General features: G+C 36.0%; 1 long non-coding RNA gene and 1 pseudogene across 6 annotated transcripts in view; both read left to right on the top strand.

The window, feature by feature from the left end:
- Positions 1-21,798, top strand: part of LOC147364384 (uncharacterized) — a 610,904-nt gene that overhangs the window by 77,746 nt on the left and 511,360 nt on the right. The window lies entirely within an intron of this gene.
- On the top strand, positions 12,134-13,727 carry LOC147364385 (non-selective voltage-gated ion channel VDAC3 pseudogene; annotated as a pseudogene).

The following is a 21,798-nucleotide window of genomic DNA, read 5'->3' as shown; positions in this document are numbered from 1 at the left end:
ACAATATTGTATTAGTTTTGCCAAATATCGAAATGAATCCACCACAGGTATACCTGTGTTCCCCATCCTGAACCCTCCTCCCTCCTCCCTCCCCATACCATCCCTCTGGGTCGTCCCAGTGCACCAGCCCCAAGCATCCAGTATCGTGCATCGAACCTGGACTGGCGACTAGTTTCATACATGATATTGTACATGTTTCAATGCCATTCTCCCAACTCTCCCCACCCTCTCCCTCTCCCACAGAGTCCATAAGACTGTTCTGTACATCAGGACCATTTCTGTCCTTTATTGAGCCCATCTTAGCATAAAATTTTCCCTTCATATCTCTAATCCATAAACTATTAATAATTAGCCTGTTTTCCTAAGAACTAAGGCATCTCCCCAACAACTGTCAAAATCAAAAGTACAACTATAAAATCAAAGTTTACTTATCTATATTTAAGAATTAAAACATTTTTGTATATAAACACCAATACCATATATTAACACATACATATGGAATTTAGAAAGATAGTAATAACAATCTTATGGCAGCAAAAGAGATGCAGATGTAAAGAACAGACTTTTGGACTCTGTGGGAGAAGGCAAGGGTGGGATGATCTGGGAGAATTGCACTGAAACATGTATATTACCATATGTATAGTAGACAACCAGTGCAAGTTCAATGGGTGAAGCACAGCACTCAAAGTTGGTGCTCTGGGACAACCCAGAGGGGTAAGATGAAGAGGGAGGTGGGAAGGAGGATCAGGATGGGAAGACACATGTGCACCATGGCTAATTCATTTCAGTGTGTGGCCAAAACCATCACAATAATGTAATTATCCTCCAATTAAAGTAATAAATTAATTTTTTAAAAAGGAAATCTTTTAGGCTGTTTTCAATTTTTTATATGTTACTGGCATTTTTCTGTAAAATTTTTGTGTAGGATTTTTGCATTGCATCAATTTTTATGATAAGGCTAGATTGTACTTTTCTTTCATGTGGTACATTGTCAGATTTTCTATCAAGATTATTTTGGTTTCATAAAATGTTCTGAAAAGGGTTTTCACAGTTTCTATTTTCTGTAAGTATTAGTCTACAATTATTATTATTCTCTTAAATCTTTAAAAAATTTTATAAGTGAATTCAGGCATTAGTATTCCAAAATTAAAAATAGTAAACATTTAATTTCATAATATATCACTTAGCTCAGAGTTTCTGTTTTTCTTGTGTCTATTTTAGTAAGTATTTTTCTTGATATTTATCTATTTATTATGTGTTTAATTTATTGCCATAAAATTAGTCATAAGTCATCTTAATAAAGTCATGTTAATTAGTCATTAGTCATCAATAAAATTTTAAGAGCATATTTATTAATGCATAATCTACATTTATTAAAATTCACCCTTTTTAGAAATATGGTTCTTCTGTTAGGTCCTTATCTTTTCTTTCCTTTATTGTGCCCATCCTTATATGAAATAGTCCTGTGATCTCTCAATTTTCTTGAAAATATTTCTAGTCTTGCCCATTCTATTTTTATCCTCTATTTCTTTTCACTTTTTTCATTTAAATGTACATCAGTCAGCTAGAGATAGACAAATTGTAATACATAGAAACAATAGATTGTTAGCAATTATAAAAGGACAAACTTCAAGTCAATGCAAGAACATGGATGAATCTTACAAAAGACATGAAGAAAGACAAACAATTTCCTTCCATTTATATGATAGTCTGGAGAAGGGAAAACTATAGAAACAAATCAAATCAGTGATTACCAGGGCCCATAGGTAGGAGTTGGGGATTTAGTACATAAAGGCACTTATTGGGATGATGGAAATATTCTGTATTTTGATTTTGATGGTGGTTACATGATTGATCACTGCCTCCTGTACAATGTCATAAACCTCCGTCCGTAGTTCTTCAGGCACTCTATCAGATCTATTCCCTTGAATCTATTTGTCACTTCTACTGAATAATCATAAGGGATTTGATTTAGGTCCCTCCTGAATGGTCTAGTCATTTTCCCTACTTTATTCAATTTAAGTCTGAATTTTGCAGTAAGGAGTTCATGATCTGAGCCACAGTCAATTCCTGGTGTTGATTTTGCTGACTGTATAGAGCTTCTCCATCTTCAGCTGCAAAGAATATAATCAATTTGATTTCAGTGTTGACCATTGGTGATGTCCATGTGTAGAATCATCTCTTGTGTTGCTGGAAGAGGGTGTTTGCTATGACCAGTGCATTTTCTTGGCAAAACTCTGTTAGCCTTTGCCCAGCTTCATTTTGTACTCCAAGGCCAAATTTGCCTGTTACTCCAGGTATCTCTTGATTTCCTGCTTTTGCATTCCAGTTCCCTATTATGAAAATGACATTTTTGGAGGTGTTAATTATAGAAGATCCTGTATGTCTTCATAAAACCATTCAACTTTAGTTTTAGTTTGCAGTTTTCTAATGAATAATAATACTAATCGTCTTTTCGTGTGTTTACTGGCTATTTGTAAATCTGTTTTGCTCAGGTGTTTGTTCAGGTCTTTTTCTCCTTTTAATTTTTAAATTAAAAGATGATTATTTCATATTCTGCTAATATTTTACATCTTTAGTTTTCAAATAACTGAAAGGGTTAATTCAAACATACTGGCAAAATGTATAGTATTTTACAATCTATATATTTCCAATAAGATGTATAAAGTTGTGATACTGATTAAAAGTCTGAAGAAGTAAAAGAGACAAGAGCTTTTGAGCTGTTAGAGAATTTATCATTTTTTCTGGACTGGATATAAAAACCAAAACTTATCTTTTGGTATTGGTCATGCTGAAAGAACATCTTCAGGAGGTTTTTCCAAACATACTAAAAAATGTTATTTTTATTTTCAGTCTACTTTGGTCCCTTTATAATTATTTATCCAAGTCTCCATACATTTATTCTAGGCAATTACTTTATGATTCTTTAATTCATTTTCAAGAAGAATTTTAAGCTCTTTTTTCCCCCCTGGATTTCTTGAACTGATGATATCTGTGAGAATTATGCTTTAAAAAGCAAAACAGAAAGTTAACCAAAATTAAAAATTTGATGAGCAGTGAACACTATCATAGCAAATATTAGTACTCCATACTGTCAATATGATTCTATAGTTTGTTTGCAGATCTAATGAAATAAAATATGACTCTCAGAAAATAAAAAGTTAAAGACTGACTTCTCAAATATGTCATGTCTTAGACCTAAGGCTTTTTTTTGGCTCCAGGTGGGAGGCTGTATCCATTTGCTTCTTAGCTCTTTCTCCAATAAGATTATGTCTTTATCAGGAGGAGAGTTTTTATTTTTCTTTCTCGTTTTTTTTTAATAAATGGTAGTTAAAAACATGTAAGAAATGAGCAGGTCTCTTTTACTGCACCTGTTACATATAACCCCGTTGTAACTAGTCGTCTGGAAAGGACCAAGGGAGGGCTTTATCATTGTGCAACAGGGCACTTTATAGTATGTAATGTGCATTTCTTTCTTTGGACATAATCTGAATTAAAATGTTACTATTTCATTAATAAATATGATATTTAAATCAGCAAATTAAAAATCACCACTATGTGTTAAAACTCCCTTAGATGACACTTCACTAGTCAGAACACGGTAATTATTTTGAAAAATCAGCTCTTCCAAGGTAACTGGGCAGGTACAATATTTTATAAAGTAAATTACCAGTTACCATCAACATTCATCAGGGACTCATTTGGATTTTATTACAGGTTGACATTTACTTATTTGCCCAATTTTAAAAATTACAACGGTTGCATGACTGCCCCAGGGCACAGCTGTAGAAAATTAACACACTAATCACATAAATTATCATAAATAAAAGGTTATAAAAGTAATAGCATACAATTTTTTAAAAGCAACTTATGACATCCCTAATAATACCTTAAATTTATATAGCACATTGAAATTGTCAAATCTCTTTTATCTCTATAGTTTTGAAGTTTAGAAACTCTGGCATAGGAATGCTATTATTGATACCATTTCAGAAGTGGGGAAGCAGAAAACCTTAAATAGCTGTTCAGTTGACCTAGGATTAAACAGCTAGATAGGTTCAAAGTCAAGTCAAGAATTAAATCTCCTGAACTCCCAACACTCCATTTTTTCCCTTTATATTTCTCTTTCATTGAAGAGTAGAATCAGAGAAGGCAATGGCACCCCACTCCAGTACTCTTGCCTGGAAAATCCCATGGATGGTGGAGCCTGGAAGGCTGAAGTCCATGGCGTCGCTGAGGGTCGGACACGACTGAGCGACTTCACTTTCACTTTTCACTTTCATGCATTGGAGAAGGAAATGGCAACCCACTCCAGTGTTCTTGCCTGGAGAATCCCAGGGACGAGGGAGCCTGGTGGGCTGATGTCTATGGGGTCGCACAGAGTCGGACACGACTGAAATGACTCAGCAGCAGAAGAGTAGAATATCACTTACCCTCTGTGCTCCAATCTATCAACACATTTAGTGAACTGAAGATCACAAATATATCCTGATCTACCTCCAGAGCTGCCAGTCTTGTCTAAGCAAACATTGTCTCTTGTCTAGACTACTGATTGTGATAATGCTCCTCCTTCTCACCCCGTAAAATGCATATCCTACAGAGTACCCAACTGATTTTAAAAAATACAAATGAGTTTTACCATTTTAATTCTTATAGTGATCTATGGATCCATGTAATGTGACTCCCTCTTCAATGTCATCTCTTATCACTCTCTACCACTCCAGCTCTGCTTCCTTTTCTCTGACTGTTGAGCATGCCAAGATTGATCCTCAGTTCAGTTCAGTTCAGTGGCTCAGTCGTGTCCGACTCTTTGTGACCCCATGAATCGCAGCACGCCAGGCCTCCCTGTCCATCACCAACTCTCGGAGTTTACTTAAACTCATGTCCATCGAGTCGGTGATGCCATCCAGCCATCTCATCCTCTGTCATCCCCTTCTCCTCCTGCCCCCAATCCCTCCCAGCATCAGAGTCTTTTCCAATGAGTCAACTCTTCGCATGAGGTGGCCAAAGTACTAGAGTTTCAGCTTTAGCATCATTCCTTCCAAAGAAATCCCAGGGCTGATCTCCTTCAGAATGGACTGGTTGGATCTCCTTGCAGTCCAAGGGACTCTCACGAGTCTTCTCCAACACCACAGTTCAAAAGCATCAATTCTTCAGTGCTCAGCTTTCTTCACAGTCCAACTCTCACATTCCATGCATGACCACTGGAAAAACCATAGCCTTGACTAGACAGACCTTTGTTGGCAAAGTAATGTCTCTGCTTTTGAATATACTATCTAGGTTGGTCATAACTTTCCTTCTAAGGAGTAAGCATCTTTTAATTTCATGGCTGCAGTCACCATCTGCAGTGATTTTGGAGCCCCCAAAAATGAAGTCTGACACTGTTTCCACTGTTTCCCCATCTATTTCCCATGAAGTGATGGGACCAGATGCCATGATCTTCATTTTTTGAATGTTGAGCTTTAAGCCAACTTTTTCACTCTCCTCTTTCACCTTCATCAGGAGGCTTTTTAATTCCTCTTCACTTTCTGCCATAAAGGTGGTGTCATCTGCATATCTGAGGTTATTGATATTTCTCCTGGCAATCTTGATTCTAGCTTGTGCTTCTTCCAGCCCAGCATTTCTCATGATGTACTCTGCATAGAAGTTAAATAAGCAGGGTGACAATATATAGCCTTGATGTACTCCTTTGCCTATTTGGAATCAGTCTGCTGTTCCATGTCCAGTTCTAACTGTTGCTTCCTGACCTGCATATAGGTTTCTCAATAGGCAGGTCAGGTGGTCTGGTATTCCCCATATGCTACTGGAGATCAATGGAGAAATAACTCCAGAAAGAATGAAGGGATGGAGCCAAAGCAAAAACAATACCCAGTTGTGGATGTGGCTGGTGATAGAAGCAAGGTCTGATGCTGTAAAGAGCAATATTGCATAGGAACCTGAAATGTTAGGTCCATGAATCAAGGCAAATTGGAAGTGGTCAAACAAGGAGATGGCAAGAGTGAACGTCGACATCCTAGGAATCAACGAACTAAAATGGACTGGAATGGGTGAATTTAACTCAGATGACCATTATATCTACTACTGCAGGCAGGAATCCCTTAGAAGAAATGGAGTAGCCATCATGGTCAACAAAAGAGTCTGAAATGCAGTACTTGGATGCAACCTCAAAAATGACAGAATGATCTCTGTTCGTTTCCAAGGCAAACCATTCAATATCACAGTAATCCAAGTCTATGCCCCAACCAGTAACGCCGAAGAAGCTGAAGTTGAACGGTTCTATAAAGATTGATCCTACCTCTGAGTTTTTGTTGTTCTTATATTTTGCTCTGTTTGGAATGTTCTATTCCCTGATTTTTTGCAGAACTTATTTCCTCTTTCTCAGAGACTTTCTTTGATAACCGAACCTAATCTGGCTTCTCCTCTTTCCTTTTTCTTTCCTTCATCCTGGCCTCCAGTCATTCTTTATCACATGATTCTGTTTTATGTGTATAGCATCTGTCTTTTGTTACCAGGAATTATCTCACCCATGTATTTATTTACTTGTTGATTGTACATCAATTCCGATGAATTATAAAATCCACAAAAGCATTGATTTTGTATATCTTGGTCACTTCCTGTAACAGATGCTGTTCATCCTCTACTCCTCCACTCATGTCTCTTGAGGCCATCCTAGAAATCACCTGCACCCCAGTTGACCCTTGTTTTATATTCCCAAAGCTTTCTATTTCCACACCTTCCTGCCTGAGGGCATTCTTTGGTCATTCTTCTTGGAAGACAAGACATGCTGGAAAGTTGATGCTTCCAGGTACAACACTCAGTCGGTAAATAAAATCAGGAAATCATAAGTAAAATACACAGTTTTCTCTTTACTTGGGTAGACAGTTATAAGGTCAAAATTATAGGCATGTTTTATATCTTTCAGAGTCTCCAGGATAACCACACACAGTAGTAAATAACTTATTCATGCACATTTCATTGACTTTTATTTATTTCCCTGTTCTTTGTTGTTCTTAATTAAAATCAAGATATTTTTACATTTCCATATCTCCAGTGCTTGTTCAGATTTGTCGTTCATTGTACTGTCACCTCTCCCTGCTTTGTTTCTATCCTCCTTTTTTCTACCCTAGCTTGTCTTGCCAATGCTAATGATTTTTCTTTATGATTTCCTTCTCTGGTTTGTAGTAACTTATTTTTTGTCTATATGATGTTTAAGAGCAATTTATGTTAGTATACAGTGAGCACTGAGTATTTTGGTGATTGGTCAACAATTCTTGTAGGGTATATTTAGGTAAAAATGAGAATGAATCCCTTGTGACATTCCTTTCCTATACAAAGGAATGGATTTTCATGGCAAATGCCTGGTCACTCCAAATGACTTTGGCTCCTTTTCCTCAATACCCATGCTTTCTTCTTCTATAGTTGAATTTATGGCCACCCCCTAAAAGACTATTTTCTTGCCTCTTTCAAAAATATGTGGCCCTATGAATAAGCTTTGGACAAAAGGATGAAACAATGAAGAAGATATGGGCAATTTCATATATATGCCTTTGAAAGGAACAGATGTGTCTTTTCTTTTCCGTATTCCCCTACTTTCTGGCTATAATAAAGATGTGGAAGTGCGATGTTCTTGGGCAACATAGAAAAAAAAGTTGGATCCTTGCAACATGGATGGAACTCCATATCCATACCTGGTTTCTTAGGACCCTGTGAAGCAAGCTGCTATACCAGTGTAGGCTTAATGTGAAGGAGATAAAAACGACCTAGTTTCAGCTAACCATGTTTTGCATCTTAGTTCCGTGGAACTGACCCATGGATGGTCCTAATGATTAGGGATGTCCAGCAGAAGATCACATTGTTAAGTCTCTCTCTTTTCTTCCCTTCTCTTCATTCTCTCTTTCTTTATCTTTCTCTCTCTCTCTCTTTATATATATATATATATAAAACATACATTTATTTCTATAATAAATTGGCACACACCCATAAAAATCAAAACACATGAACTAGAACATGTGATGTATAAAAAGAACACATTTCTTAAAAAGGATGGGTTATTTGGAATGTTTCTCCTCAAAATAATGTGATACATATTTACTCTCTTTGAGGTTATCTGTGAGATCTATGCATGGGTGTGATAGTATGCATGAATAATAGCAAGGACACATTCTGTAGTGTTCTCCCATCATAATAGGGGTCCCTAGCCTGATTAGACAGATGTTAATATAGAATTTGAATTACAAGTAATCTAACCATGGGTGAAAGATAATAGTGTTTGACATAGCTGTTTCAAAGTATCACTGGAGAAATTGTAACACATGAAAATTAAAAGTTGTTTTTCTTCTTTTGTGGTTACCTCTGAGTTAGTTGTATTATTCAGCCAGTTACACTCTCGGGTATTCTAATTCTGTTTTTAAAATTATGATAGTGAAACTACATGTTTGTGTGAATTGTAAATAAGAAAGTGTATATACTAAGTAGTGAAAGTGAAGTTACTCAGTCATGTCCGACTCTTTGCGACCCCATGGACTGTAGCCTTCCAGGCTCCTCCGTCCATGGGATTCTCCAGGCAAGAGTACTGCAGTGGGGTGCCATTTCCTTCTCCAGGGGATCTTCCTGACCCAGGGACTGAACCTGGGTCTCCCCCATTCCAGGCAGACGCTTTAACCTCTGCGCCACCAGGGACGCCTGATGGTATGGGGAGGGAGGAGGGAGGAGGGGTCAGGATGGGGAACACATGTATACCTGTGGCGGATTCATTTTGATATTTGGCAAAACTAATACAATTATGTAAAGTTTAAAAATAAAATAAAATTGGAAGAATAAAAAAAAAAAGAAATAGATGATATAAACTTACAGTATTAATAAATATAGTATAGTATTACAAAAAAAAAATAAAATAAAATAAAATTAGAAGAAAAAAAAAATAAAGTCTACTAAGTAGACCACCCCACAATTCTATGGCCCTCTTCCACTTTCAAACCATGTCCTGAATGGCTCAAAACAAAGCAAGTGGAGTGTCTGAAGATGCTTGATTCTTTCTCATGTACTCCTGTAGCTTAGGAATCTGTTGATATAGAGCATCTCAATGTGCTTACTTGTCTTCTGACTTCTGGGTAGGCACTGTCAGTGATCATCAAGGAGGGAGATAAAAGATCTGACTTCTTCTGGGTGATCACAGCATGAATTGTCCTCAAAAGAAAAATCACTGCTCTTCAAGGTGGCTCTCTTCACACAGACATTTTGTTTCCAGGTTGTGATGAGTCTGTTATTCTCTGCCCCTTCAGGCCTAGAGACAGTACCAGCTGCAGTGTACATACAGCATTATTCTTTTTGGTGTATCTACTCACAACTTGTTAATAGCTCATTTTTTTAATGTGCTGTATTCAGATATCCCCATTTAAGTGTATCATATATTTCTTCCCAGAACCTGACTGCTATAGTTTGGAAAATCAGCTTTTAGTGAATATTTCAAAGGAGATTTCTTCTTTCTTTCTTCTTGCAATATTTCTCACATATTCTTACACTTGTTTAAATGTTACAGTAGATTCAGTAGTTAGAGCGGAAAAGATTTAGGACTGAAAATCATTATGCCAAATTGGAAAAGCACATCATGCTGAGTTCTGTGAAGACATTAATATTACTTTGCTATACACTATATTCATAAGGATCGCAATCATTTTTATCTATTTCTGCTTTTTTAATTCCCAGAAAAATCACTTTTCCCCCCCTAATATATAGTCTTTCCTTGGGCTTCCTAGTGGTTCAGCAGTAAAGAATCTGCCTGCAATGCAGGAGCCACAGAAGATGTGGGTTCAATCCCTGTGTCGAGAAGTACCCCTAGAGGAGGGCATGGCAACCACTCCAGTATTCTTGCCTGGAGACACTCATAGACAGAGGAGCCTGTGGGCTATAGTCCATGGAGTCATGAAGAGTCAGACATGACTGAAGTGACACATGCATATTCTTTCCTTGGAAGCCTTAAATCAAATCTAGCCTAAATCAAATCTCTCTCAGACTTCTTTTTTTGGAGGCAAACCTCCTATTTAGATTAGCATGGAAGTTTTTTTTTATTTACCTCTCTTCAATGCTTGTAATGAGTATCATATTTTCATGAAGACTCTTTTTAAAAAATTCCTAAAAGGTTTATGGAAGACAGTAATTTCAAAGCTTTCAGCAGTTTTCTGTATTAAAGAGGTTGTGACATGAATTTACCTTTGCAGTTTCTCTTTTTAATAAAAAAATTAAAAAACTGTGATCTTTAATTATGCAAATATAAGGCAAGTATTGAACAATCATTCCTGAGAAAGACATGCGTTAAAATAGAATCCTTTTATTTTTTAAAAGTTTTTCTTGGTGTTACTGAAGGTCAAAAGTTTTAATGTAGATTATTAAGAAATGTTACAGATTATCCCTGAAATTCAAAAGAAATATAAACTTTCCTCCTAAAAATCAGTGATAAAAGTAAGAAATCAGTGAATAGATATTTTAAGTCCACTGGTCTCAAAGAGTTGGAAATGACTGAAGCAACTTGGCACATTATATAATTACAAGCTTGCCATATATAAGTATTTTCATTTAATTTTGTAGAAGATAACCAGTGAGGTTTGGTTTCTCCATTCTTGACCAGGCTTGATTAGAATAAAGGTGATGTTTTCTGCATAAGCTTCCTATCTTTTCTAAGTATCAACCAGAGTGGGAGTTGGCATTCGCAGTAGAATACAAGGTTCTAGAAATTCAAATTACTTTATTTTCTATTTTCATTCATTTATACACAAGTGCAATCCAGTTAAACATAAAGGGCAGCCTCCCAAGAGAAAATAATCTTAAGGGCTCTCAAAATTGGGCAATTTGTAGCAAGGGGTAATCATCATATTATCATTTTATAAGAATAGCTACCATTTATGAAGTACTTACTGTTTTGCTAATATGCTTTGCATATTTTATCTGTAGTCCTTTTTAAAACAATGCAGATAAAGTGTTATTATTCTTATTGATGACAAAGCTAGAGACTCAGAGATGTTAAGTGACTTACTATAGATAGCATCGCTAATAAGCGGCTGTGTAAAGATTCAGATTGAATTTGGGTTGGATCCCATGCCAATGAGTTCAGCCAGCCAGGGTACTGCCAGAAAGTTTTGTTCAGATGATGTATCTATGAGTTCTTTGATCTTTTTTTTTTCCCTTTTCTTTTCATTTTTACTTCATAAGCTAACCAAGCTATCTTCTTTCCACAATACTGTCTATGACTTGGTCATCCAAATGATAAATCTGTTTTGTCATTACCTATTGATATATCTCTTGAATACCACTTAAGTTAGTTTATAACTTCTAGTGAGTATCCAGTCTCTTTTCAGAGAGTAAGAGGCTACAGGTTCTTTGACTGACATAACATCATTTACTACATCAGTTCCTAAATTATTTGAATTGTTTGCCTTATTCATCTCCACTCACAGCTAATCCAAAATTGACTAGAGTTCGGATCAATGAGATTCAAATTAAATCTTATACCTTTATTTAAATCATTAGTCAGATAGATTTGATTTACATCATTCTATTCCCTACTCCACCAGAAGCATTTACTTGACATAGCTTAAGCCATATTACATAATTTTCACAACTCAGACAAGAATGTCAATTTAAGTTTTAGAAACTACACCGTGTACATTTGCAGTGATTTATAATGTTATCTTATTAGATTAATTCTACAGCTGTATCAGAAAACTGCACATCTAGATTTGTACATCTAGACAGTTTTACATTCATCATCTTCAGTTTCTTCCAGAAGGATGCATTTTTCACAAGGTTTGAGCTGTTTCTTAGATGAGCTGCTTGAATTTTGCATAAATGAAGTCTCTCAAATCTGGTGGGAAACTTTACTAAAATATTCTGAAACATAAAGATCACTTTTGGGTTATACTGCAACTGTTGGTTTTCTTTCATGCCATCTTGCCATTAAGTCTCAAATGAATGAAGGCTAGTACGTAGAAATACAAATAGTTATTTGCTAGGTACTGTGCCAAATGCTTCACCTCCATGATTTTATTTAATTCTTATACCCACATTCAGAGGCAGGTTTTATTATCCGTGCTTTATTTATCAAAACAAAACAAAACCACACACAAAGAGGTAAGCGATAATGTGCCAAAAGCCACTATGTCCAAATGACTCTAAAATTCTTTCTTTAGCCACTAAGGTGTGTGCCTCCCTGGGCTGCACTCGACATCTAACTCATTATTTCTGGACTGTTTTATTTTAGTGGTTGCCCTGCCCCTTCTTTGCACCTTCCGTCCTTGATTTGATCCACATCATTTTTGAAAATTATGTTACTCTTTTGAAATGTAGCAAGGTTTAAAACTGCTCAAATTTGATAAGAAAGGAGGGAAACATAGCTCAATCTAGCCTACTTATTTACCAAGGTAAAACAAAAAAGATATGCCCACGTTATGTGTGAGATAAGATGATGTTCTAAAATATCAAGTTACTTTTCCAGGTATCAGCAAGGAGGACTAGGGCCAGCAAAGGAAGCTGAGGTCTCTCTTTTCATTTTAATTCTTTGGAAAGTATATGTTGTCTTTGTCCTTGTGAGAGTGAACAGCTAAATTATGTTCTTTAACGATAGTTGTTGTTGTTTAGTCACTAAGTCGCGTCTGACTCTTTTGTGATCCCATGGACCATAGCCCTCAAAACTACTCTGTCCATCCATGGGATTTCCCAGGCAATAATACTGGAGTGGTTTGCCATTTCCTTCACCAGAGGATTTTCTTGACTTAGGGACTGAAACTATGTCTCCTGCTTTGGCAGGCAGATTCTTTAACCCTGAGCCACCTGGGTAGATATCACTTAAAACTTACTGTCAGGCCCTCTCATTGGAGATATGTGTAACACTGACTTACTGTGACCTAGGAAAGGCTGCCAAGGATGTCTTCAACAAAGGATATGGGTTTGGCATGGTCAAATAGATCTGAGAACCAAGTTATGTAGTGGAGTTGAATTTTCTACTTCTGGTCATGTTTATATCAATATAGGGAGGGCAACCTAGAGGTCAAATACAAAATCTGTAACTGTGGGCTGACCCTCACCCAAAAGTGGCACACAGACAGTACTCTTGGAAGAGAAATCTCTTTGGAGAATACGTTGGCTGAAGGGTTGAAACTGACTCTTGATACCATTTTTGTACTAAAAATGGTATCAAGAAAAGAAAAGGAGAGTGGAAAATTAAAGGCCTCATGTAAACAGGATTGTTTCAGTCTTGACAGTAGCATTGATACAGATTTTTCTAGACCAACCATCTATGATTGGGCTATGCTGGACTTTGAAGGTTGGTTTGCAGGCTATCAGATGAATTTTGACACAGCCAAATCCAAACTGTCACAGAATAATTTTCCACTGGGTTACGAGGCCACAGACTTCCAGCTGCACACTCACATGAACAATGGCACTGAATTTGGAGGGTCCATCTACCAAAAGACGAACGAGACGATTGAAACATCAATAAACCTAATGTGGACGACCAGCAGTGATGACAGCCATTAAGGCATCCCTGCTAAGTACAACCTGGATATAGAACTTCTCTATCTGATAAAGTAAATAATATCAGTCTGATTGAATTGGGTTATACTCAGACCCTTTTACCCAGAGTGAAACTCACCCTGTCAGCTCTAATTAATAGAAAGAATATCAATGCAGGAGGCCACAAGTTTGGGCTGGGATTTGAACTAGGTTTTGAGTAAAGCATCAGCTTTGTCCCTAGAGATGAAGAGAAATGAACCCACTATATTTTGACCTTAAAATTCTTTTGTGAAATTTCAATAGTGCGAACTTTTTATTATTCTGAAGAATTGTAATCCTCTCCACACTGAGGCCTACCTAACAAGTCCATCCTAAGGGAGGTACTTGAAGGAATGTCTAGAAGTCATCATGTTCCTGCTGCATTTCAGTTCAGTTCTGCAGTGTTATTTTAAATGTCTTCCTCAGCAATAGTGTAGTGTCATGTTAGAAAGAAGTTGACCCAACCCTCCAGTTGTCCATCACGTCCTACATGTCATACACCACTTTTTTATGATCTTGTAATGTATTTGCCTCTGTTCTATAGTAGAATCTTTGGTTTTGCATTGGAATAAGATAAAATAAACCCATCATATTTGGAACATAAAAAAATAAAAAGAAAAACATATTGTGTAAAAGGATAAAGTTTAGAGGTCACCATTTCTAAAAAGGAAGGACAAACTTTGATTTTCTAAGGTTAGGATCCAAAATACAGTTTGTGTCACAGTATATGAAGCTAGGTTGATAATGAAAATGAAAGAGAATGGAAGCAAGTATTCCCTTTATTCATAGTCAGATGTCACAGATAAAAGAATTTATAATGCATTAATAGAACAAATATTAAATACAATTGAAGGATATAGGGAGATTTTCCAAGAAAAATTAACATAATGTGATAAATTCAAAGATTTCAACAAGTCATTAAATCTGTTTCAAAGTAGCTGTATAATTGTACCATCAGAAGAATTTTAATTATCCATAAGAGTTCATGGTAACTGAAGCATTGAATGAAAATGAAAACTTTTTTTTTAAGATTTCTTACAATTAGATAATATATGAAAACAAATGTGCAGTTAGCATAAGTTACAAAATTTTTAAAAATGTTTAGCTGGTATGGTCAAGAAATTCTGCACTCCTCTGAATTAAGTAATGTTACTAAATAGACAAGTTTTTAGAAAATATCAAATCGCTAATGATGACATAGCACTCATTAAAGGGAATTGACACTATTCTAACACCTTGAAAAATGAACAAATTTAATTTCATGATAATAAATCTTAGTTGTTTTAAAGTGTGAAATAACATTGTGTTTTCTAGTATTTTAGTTTCTTCTTACATCATAAATAATCCACACAAGAAGTATGACGACTCTCAAAAATGACACATTATCATTCTCTTATTATAATAGTGGTTGTAGAAGTCTATTAGGCACAGTTAATTTGTCCCTAATCACTTTTGTGTGCTTAGTCGCTTCAGATGTGTCCGACTCTGTGCGACCTTGTGGACTGTAGTCAGCCGAGCTCCTCTGTCCATGGGGATTTTCCTGGCAAGAATACCAGGGTGGGTTGCCATGCCCTCCTCCAGAGGATCTTCCTGACGCAGGGTTCGGACTGGTATCTTTTATGTCTCCTGCATTGGCAGGCAGGTTCTTTACCACTAGCGCCACCTGGGAAGCCCCTCTAATCCCTTTTACTTTCCCCCATTTGTACTCAGCTTCAGAATGAAAACCCCGTTGTTCCCCATCTGGGGCTAACCTTGACTGCTTTCTCTGCCATTTTATTTCAGCAGTTTGGGCAACCCAGCTAACTAAAAAATTCTGTGTAGTGCATAGAAAGATGACAAAAAATAAATTTCTCAATTCTATACAAAGTTAGATTGAAAAGTACTCAATTTTTGTATTGCTGTATAGTTTTACAAAGAGGGACAACCAGTTTTAAGTTTTATATGCTACTAGAAGTATCTCACTTTGTTTTATTTATTCATGGTTATTGCATTTTTAATCCCATAAACATGGAACTGGAAAAAAATATATATAATATCATAATGTATTATTATGGAATATATTTTTGTATTTATATACAATTTATATTTATAAATTATATGTGCTTAGTCACTTCAGTCATGTCTGACCATAACCCATGAGGCTCCTCTGTCCATGGGATTTTCCTGGAAACAATATTGGAGTGGGTAGCCATGTTCTCCTCCAGGGGATCTTCCTGACCCAGGGATCAAATCTGTGCCTCCTCTTTGCAGGCAGGTACTTTACCTTCTAAGCCACTGGAGAAGGCAGATAAATCATATATTATAGTATATTATTATATAATACATTTTTGTATTTATATGAAATTTATATTAATAAATCATAGATACATTTAAGGAAAAACTCACGTACCCTCATCTGTCTTTGGTTTTATCTCAATCCAAAGGTAAGCTAGGAAGTTTAAGGCTATTGGATTAATGAATGGTTTAAATAGAGATAAGTATTATTTCAGTTATGTGTCCATAAGGTTCTTTTGCAATTATTTTAATTCAGTGACCTTTTATAGTTCCATCTGAGTCAAAGAATTCTGGAGTGCTGGTGGAAACTTTGTAACATTTTATAAATAGAAGTTGAATGAAAAACAGAAGAATAGAAGAGCTAACGGTGTCTACAGATAAATAAATATTCTTCAAAATAGTGATTGGTCTTGGGTGACAAAGCTTTGCTTTTGTGATAAAAAGCTTGCTAACAGTGTTTTAATTGAAACTTTTAATCTGAATGTTGTCTGAATTCTGTTAAATGTTACTTTCCTACCTTAACTCAGATTTTCTTAATCTTCATTTTCACATTGAGTATTGTTACACTGTCTGCCTCATTACGCTAAAGAAAGATGAAGTAAGCTATTAACATTCTGAACAGCCTATGAGATGTTATGATATAGAATGTCATTCATTTTTATGAGTTGGCTGTCAGTGTGGGCTGCAATAAAGTTATAATTCCTTCCTGGCATTATGTGATAGCTGATATTGCTGCAAAATCCTTATTAAAATTTCAATAATTGTAAATTAAAACAAAAGTAAATGGTGTTTTTATGAAATACTTGTTTCTGAAAGTCAGGTGATACAGAACAGGGCTCTCCAAGATGGACATTATTTGCTTTGTAGATTTAAAACATCATAATTTCACTGTTATTTTCTTTACTAAAAAACTTAGAATCATTCAAAACTTTTAGCAACAGAAGCTGGTTTGCTTATACTGAGAGAAGTGAGATGACGAAGTTGTATTACTGCTTCACCAAGTCTACTCTTAAATTGCTGCATGATGTCATTTGACAGAAAACTTGAAAGTTACAATTTGAGTATTTTTTTTCTATTTAAATATTTGGTAGAGAAGGGACAGTCAGTGTTTTACATGTCATCTCACGGCCTCATTAAATGAATATGTTAATGTAGCATTCAGCTTGCAAATTTCCTCATGCGAAATAGAAAACAACAAGAGAGAGCCTCTAGGACAGTTAATGCTGTATTATTTAAGCAAAAGTTATCAAAACATGCACACTGTCATTCAAAACAAAGGAATTTATACTCAGAGTTTGCTCATATATATTATTTATGAAAAGTATGTATTGAAAGAAAGGAAATATTTTATTTTATTTATTTTAATTTTTTCACTGAAGTATAGGAACTATTTTGTTAAGTAGATGATAAATGTCATTATAATGAATGTGATTGGAAAAGAGTATATAAAGGAGGCATAATCATTTTATGTCATATGTTTCATAGCGTTTATTCTCATCTCTATCATCTTCATAAATTACTGAAACTTGAGGAGAGAAATTTGGCGCTTTTAAAGATCTAACTTTGTTTAGTAAGATACCATGGACTTCCCCAGTGATGCAGCGGTAAAGATTCTGCCTGCAATGCCTGTTCAATCCCTGGGTCTGGAAGATCCCCTGGAGAAGGAAAGGGCAATCTACTTCAGTGTTTTTGCCTGGAAAGTCCCATGGACAGAGAAGCCTGGTGAGCTACAGTCCATGGAGTCGCAAAAGAGTCAGATACATCTTAGCAACTAAACAAGTAATATACCCAGAGTGAACTTGACAAATTTGTATAGGCCCATGAAATAAGATTAAGATTTGTATAGGCCCATGAAATAAGATTAATGTGCCAGTATAAAGGCAGTCTACCTAAAAATAGATTGATCCACTGAACTGTCATAGCACCTTAATTCTATCACTTAATAAAGTATCTTTATTATGAATCTTTATCTTTATTTTGAATCTTTACTCATAAGTCTTTGTTATTCACTAATACTGTATATTGTTTTTGTTATTGTTTTATTTTGTTTTATGCTCCAGTGGAGGTGAGACTTTCCACTACACTCCAGAATATGCCTGTCTTCTGGCCACCACAGTTAACATTTCCATTGCTTCTATCAACAGAACCTAATTGCACCTGGTGATGGTATGGATAATTGAGAAAGTAAAATATTGTGGAATTAGCAAAAGATATGCCAATCCTATGAACCATCAGTAGAGTAATAGCCTAGTTGTATCTCTAAATGTAATCCATGGATCTTGTGCATCAGCATCATCTGGAATGCCTATGAAAATATTGATTCAGGATCCCACCTCAGAGCTACTGAGGTAGAATCTGTATGCAATTTGCTTGATGATCAGCATGTTACAAACTCCAAGATAATTTCAATGGACATGGAAGTTTTTATAAGTGGTGTAAATAATTGTCAGTGATGATGCCTATGCTGCTAAAAGCTCTGAATCCAATGGTAATTTTCAAAAAACACACAAGGAAAGAGGCACAATGGTTTTCAAATCATTCCAGAATAGACAGGTAATTTTGTCATGGAAATCAACTTGGCAAATGCTTCTTTTTTTTCTTATTTATTTAAATAAAATTATTTTATTTAAAAATGTGTTGCTTCTAAATTGAGTCTCTTAGCCTTGACCCCATGGTCATCATTTGGCAGGGCCATTTAACTTAGTCTTTCTGAGCATTTTAGGAGGCAGAATAGATCAGTAGATCATGATTAGAACATGTACTGGTCAATGTCTCAGCAAAAAACAGATGGAATGCTAGATAATGAGTGACCAGGGATGGAGCTAGGGACTGAAGGCACAAAATTTAAGAAGACACTCAATCTGAAGTGTGTGTAAGCACTCTAGGTGCATTATCTTTTAAAGAACAAGTGTTATACCTAGAAATTCCAGAGTAATGAGGTCAGGGCAATAGTTACCAGAACTCAGAGAGGATATGTCACCTAATAGAAGTAATCTTAGATGGAGGAAAGCCTGATGCCAGCAGCCACCTTACAAGAAGGAAGCCAGAGGAATAAATATGCACGTATCCCTCTCCTCCATTCTCTTTATTGGTTGAACATAACCAGAAGCTGGAGGGAAAGAGACATCTTCACTGGAGTCCATACTCCCAAGTCAGGTTTCCAGGGTCCCAGCAGGGTGGCAAAGACTGGGAAGTGCATCTGTGGTGAGGGAGACAGGAGGCACTGGGATAAGACAAAGAGCCAGAGTGCCTAGGGCTCCCAGTTCACCATCATCTGTCTTAATGTCTTAGGGCCTTGCTCATGTCTTCTATATGCAGGAGTAATAGCATCTGCCTCATAGAACTATTTTTAGGAATAAATTCATATCTATAAAGATTTTATTTACATTTTTATTGGAGTATAGTTGATTTACAGTGTTGTATTAGCTTCAGGTGTATAGCAAAGTGAATCAGTTATACATATATCCACTCTTTTTTAGATTCTTTTCCCATATAGACCATTAGAGTATTGAGTAGAGTGACCTGTAGGTCCTTATTAGCTACCTATTTTCTTGTTTTAGTTATCTATTTTATATATAGTAGTTTGTGTATCTTGGGGAAGGCAATGGCACCCCACTCCAGTACTCTTGTCTGGGAAATCCCATGGACAGAGGAGCCTGGTAGGCTGCAGTCCGTGGGGTCGTTAAGAGTCAGACACGACTGAGCGACTTGACTTTCACTTTTCACTTTCATGCATTGGAGAAGGAAATGGCAACCCACTCCAGTGGGTTGCCTGAAGAATCCCAGGGATGGGGGAGCCTGGTGGGCTGCCATCTATGGGGTCGCACAGAGTCGAACACGACTGACGCGATGTAGCAGCAGCAGCAGCAGCAGTTTGAGTATCTTAATCCCAATCTCTCAGTTTCCCTCTTCCCTTCTCCCCTTACCATCTGGTAACTTTAAGTTTGTTTTCTATATTTGTGACTCTACTTCTGTTTTGTAGATAACTCCATTTGTACCCTTTTTTAGATTCTACATAGAAGAGATATCATATGATATCTGTCTTTGTCATATATTACTCAATATGACAATCTCTAGGATCATCCATGTTACTGCAAATGGCAGTATTTTATTCATTTTATCACTGAGTAATATTCCATTGCATATATGTACCACTTATTCATCCATCCCTCTGTTTCCTGTGGATGTATGCCCTGGTATAGGATTGCAGGATCATATGGTAGCTCTATTTTTAGTTTTTTTAAGCAACCTCCATACTATTCTCCACAGTGCCTGTACCAGTTTACATTCTGACCAACAGTGTAGGAGGGTAGACCGCTTTTTGAGGTAAAAAGTAATTCAGAGATTCCCTATAACCTGCCAAATAAAGTCAAACTTTAAAGCAAGATATGGAGTCACTGACATGAGCTTACTTTCTGATTCAGTGTTCCACTGAACCCAATAAATTTTCTCAGCAATTGTTTATCTAAAAAGGAGAAAGTCCTTTATCATGCCCTTTTTAAAGATGTTTTTGCTGTATATAGGATTCTAGTTTGACATTTTCTTTTAGAACTTTAAAGATATTTTATTGTTCTATGACTTGGAAAGTGTATGATGAGAGGCGAGCTATAATTTTAATTTTGTTCCTCTGATTGAAATGTTTCACCCTATGGCAGTCTTCAATATTTTCTATTTATCTTTGGATCCTCACCTTTTAGCTAATAAATGCCTAAGAGTGTTCTTTATTTTATTTTAATTTATTCTCTCTAGGATCCATTGTGCTTCTTCAATTTGTATACTATTGTCTTATGAAAATATTGGAAAATTATTGGCCATGGGTCTCTTTTTCTTTAAATAATTTTTTATGTCCTGTTGTGTCTGTCTCTCTCTTCATTTCTCTAGGATTCCAGTTATAGGTATTTTATTATGTTTTGTCTCACAGATTTTGAATGCATTTTTCTCTTCGTTATTGTTAGCTAACTTTTCTTAAAAATTGTTTTCCCTCTTTGTTTCATAAGGATCATTTCTATTAAACTATCTTAAAGTACAGTTTTTTTTTTCTTTACTGTATCCAATCTGCTAATAAAACCATCAAAGGAATTCTTCAGGTCAGATATATTTAAAAAAATTTCTAACATGTACATTTGATCTTTTTTTTTTATAGTTTAACTCCATTTAAAATTCCTGATTATGTTTATTGTCTGGTTTTTCCACTAGATTAGTTTACATATTAGTTAGTGTTAGTCACTCAGTCGTGTCCAGCTATGTGACTCCATGGATTGTAGCCCGTCAGGCTCCTCTGTCTATGAAATTCTCTAGGCAAGAATATTGGAGTGGGGTTGCTATTTCCTCCTCCAGGGGATCTTCCCAACCCAGGATTTGAACGTGGGTCTCCTGTATTGCAATTGGATTCTTTACCATCTGAGACGCCAGCGAAGCCATTTTACATATTAATTATGCTTATTTAAATATTGTTTCTATATCTGGGCATATGCAGACCTGGTTCTGTTAACTCTTCTATTTCTTGACAATTGGTTCATTTTTCTTGACTTTCCTCTTTTGTCTGTGTATGTATTATAATTCTTGAAAAATGAGGTACATTGTGATAAAAGAACAAGAGAAACTGAAGTATATATTACTTATGCCCAGTAATGGGCATAAATAACACTTCTGTTAAGCCATTTGTGTGTAGCTAAAAGCTCAACATTCAGAAAACTAAGATCATGGCATCTGGTCCCATCACTTCATGGGAAATAGATGGGGAAACAGTGGAAACAGTGTCAGACTTTATGTTTTGGGCTCCAAAATCATTGCAGATGGTGATTGCAGCCATGAAATTAAAAGACGCTTACTCCTTGGAAGGAAAGTTATGACCAACCTAGATAGCATATTCAAAAGCAGAGACATTACTTTGCCAACAAAGGTCCGTCTAGTCAAGGCTATGGTTTTTCCTTGTGGTCATGTATGGATGTGAGAGTTGGACTGTGAAGAAAGCTGAGC

Source organism: Bos grunniens, chromosome 10 (assembly GCF_055505025.1).
Source record: "Bos grunniens cultivar Pamir isolate PY7600 chromosome 10, Bosgru_T2T1.0, whole genome shotgun sequence".
NCBI lineage: Eukaryota > Metazoa > Chordata > Mammalia > Artiodactyla > Bovidae > Bos > Bos grunniens.
The sequence above is the reverse complement of the archived record's forward strand: the minus strand, read 5'-3'. Positions and strand labels throughout refer to the sequence as shown.